This window comes from Lactuca serriola, chromosome 5, assembly GCF_051521515.1.
Source record: "Lactuca serriola cultivar US96UC23 chromosome 5, Lser_US96UC23_V15, whole genome shotgun sequence".
Lineage (NCBI taxonomy): Eukaryota > Viridiplantae > Streptophyta > Magnoliopsida > Asterales > Asteraceae > Lactuca > Lactuca serriola.
This window is the reverse complement of record NC_136412.1, coordinates 273,885,711-273,889,173: the sequence shown is the minus strand read 5'-3', so window position 1 is coordinate 273,889,173 and position 3,463 is coordinate 273,885,711.

Genomic DNA, 3,463 nt, shown 5'->3' with positions numbered 1-3,463 from the left:
TTATGGATAATCTTATGAGAATTGTATGTTTATGATTTATTAATATATTATAAGTTATAATATATTATTATGAAATCACATTGTTTAATTAGTATTGATCTTAAATTAATTATCAATGAATTTAGTGATTAAAAGGTGACTGATTAAACTTGGGCTATTGCATCTTATATAATGTGGGCTTACACTCATTATGAATGGGCTAAGCATGCATGGGGTTCCATGGATGATCCATGGAGCATTTAACCCATGGATCCTTGGAAAGGAAAAGACATGGGTTAGTAGGGTTTACCCTAATCCTCCACACTATATAAAGATGTTTGTGATGCTTGAAATGACAACTAGTTGGATGAGAACTAAGGGTGGCCGATTTCAAGAAGCAATATACTATTCTCTCAAGTTTCCAAAGTTTGTGATGATTTCTGATTCCACTTGAGGCATTCACACTATTGGTGCTAGGCTCTCAAACTCCAAGCAATCAATCACAATCAAAAAGGTATGTCTTTCTACTAGTAGTTTTATGATTCAAGATCCTTATGCTATGCTAGTTAGGAAGTAACCTTGGAAATCATTATTTACATGTATTTAGAGAAAACATAGATCCCAGGTTATTAGGGTTGCATGTACACCTTAGGAGTGTTAGAATGCTCAAAACCCAATAGGTCTCAATTCATCTATCAGTCGCCTGAAATATCAGGTTCCGGCCTGGTCGCTGAGCTAAAAGGCTCTCACATAGTCATCTCACACGACTCCTGAACGAAATTTTTCCCTGGAACTAGTTGCCTCTAGTTATCATGCCACTGTGGCTATAAAAACCTCCCGATCCAACCGACCGGTTCCGAGTGTCGAATCCCGACGTTACCGAATCCAAGGATAAAAATGATAGCTACCCGACCATTGGTAGCCTAATATCCAAATGACCTTATGCAGTCCATTACTTCCCTGATCTCATAACTATAGGGCCACTCCTACAGTCTTATCACTGACTCAACCTGATCTAATCCTTCTCGGTAATTCCGAAATCCAATCCGTGGATTTCCATATCCTCAATGTTGCACTCGAGCTGGTGGGTACTACTGTTCCTTCCGCGTTCTAACAACGCGCCCATGCCATCTACCAACCGAGTGAAGGTTGCAGCTACACCCACAGACTTACATCACTCCAGCACTATCTGCTAACCTTGTGAATGCTAAGGCCACACCCGCAAACTTATGACACTCCCATACCAACTGACCGTTAGTGAACGTTACGGCTCCCCCGTAGTCTTACAACACTTCCATACCAACTGACCATTAGTGAATGCTATGGCTCCCCCATAGTCTTACAACACTTCCATACCAACTAGCCATTAACGAATGCTACGGCTCCCCCGTAGTCTTATAACACCCTCATTCCAGCACGACCGTATCCCAATACCTTACCCCTAATTTATTGATTCAAACGCATACATAGTCGAGCACGCACTCCACTGAACACTCGAACTGAACTCCATTCATGACTGGAGCCCCAACTTGCTTCCCTAAATTCTACTATTAAGCCTCAAGAAGACGCGGTTCATACGCTTGGGAGTTCCACCGAACTCCAACTCGCACAACCCTCAAACCAAATAGCCACTTGGGCCACCTTTTTCCTCGAGAAGTCTATTTCGGTCTCATACATGTCCCTGTCTTGAATCTCTGCGCGGTTCTCCCCCACTTAGATTCAACTAAGTCTTCGCAATACATGATATTTGAAGAATTCCCGATCCTTCTTACTCTTTAACAAGGTTGCAGAAATCGCTTGACGGTAGCTCGACAGTGGACCGGGGTCAAGGGATTAATCGGCTAAGCGGCGATTAATCAGGGACCATTAATTATTAAAAAAAAATTAATAAATATAACATTAATCCTAAGAATATAACATTATAAAATATAAAATTATATCAATTAACAAAATTAATAAAAAATTAATAAATATAACATTATAGTATGAAACTATATTACAAAAAAACTCATTTGATCCTTAATACATCACAATACAAAATCGCATTACCATTTTGACAGTCGTAACACCTAGAAATTAATGATGCTAAATCATTAACAAAAGAAAACTAAGTAAAAGTTACATGTTAAAAACTACATTTTTATATGAGAGTCAACATTTTCATTTTAAACAATTAGAAGTTACAACCCCAAAATAATGAATGTCAATCTCTTTGAAGAAAAATATGCAAAACAACTATCATCGTATTGAACATAATAATAACAATAATAATAATAACTTTAAATTGCTTCTATACCACTGTATAGTCCAGAAAAGTCAAATGGGGCAACTTCTGAATTATGATAACAAAGACCATTCATCTGTTTCATCTTCTATATTTTTCACCAATGGATTTTGGTAATCAACCTTTTTCACCTGTGTATTATCTTGCTAGGGGTCCAAATCTGTCAAAAAAAATAAAGTTAGATAATTAGCTTCCTAAACCTTACATCACCTATTTACATATTAATAATCTCCATACAAGTACAACTTATCAAATCATTAAGCTCATGATTGGTTCCAAAGAGGTTAAAATGGTCATAAACTCCAGCCTTGCTACTTTGGGTTACAGCAAGCTAATATGCATTGCCTATGTTGACCTGAATAATATTGATAAGAAGACCACCCACTATTTTTTTAATTTCTTTTGGCCAAGTGGGGGTATACATGAGACTTAGTCTGTGAGGAGGTATTTCATCTATAATCTTCCTCATTTGAGGTTCAAAACCCATATCAAGCATCCTATCAGCCTCTTCACGCATAAAACTCTGAAAGGGTATGATGTTATCGTTTCTTCAGTTGTATTTGGAAATATCTCTGTGAATGTAAAACCGAAATAAAAGACTAATAACAGATAACAAGCTAAGATTTGGAAATATTTTCCAGAAGGTAAAACCAAAGATGATTCGTGATGGACAGTTACTTTAGGTTACGGTGCTGAAAGAGATGCCGATAATAGAGTTGTGGGAAGTAGAGCATCGGAGTCGTCGTCGCTTGAGGAGTCAGAGTCGAGTAGGGTAGGAGTGATAACTTGTGTAAAAACTACATCCTCCTACATAAATTAGGTACCAGTTAATCAATATGAACAATCTAATTCCTTTCAAAAAGTTGAAACTGTAAAACAAATAATATTTGTGAATGTAGAAGAACTAACCTTTGCAAAAGACGAAGTCTGATGTCAGAGGGATTTTGGAGGAGCAGAGGATGTTGGATGAGAATGAACGATGACAGTGGATGTAGAAGGAGAAGGAGCAATGCCGCAACCTAGCACCGACTGGATTGCGACGATGACCTTGGAAGGTAACAACAAGCTTGGGCCTTGGAAGACGACGACATACCAGAGAAACTTGTAGACGGAATGCTTGGAAGAAGAAGAAATCGTTGTTTTTTTTAGGAGAGAGAGAGAGAGATCTGTGAAATTGATAATGTGATTGAGTTGGAATGA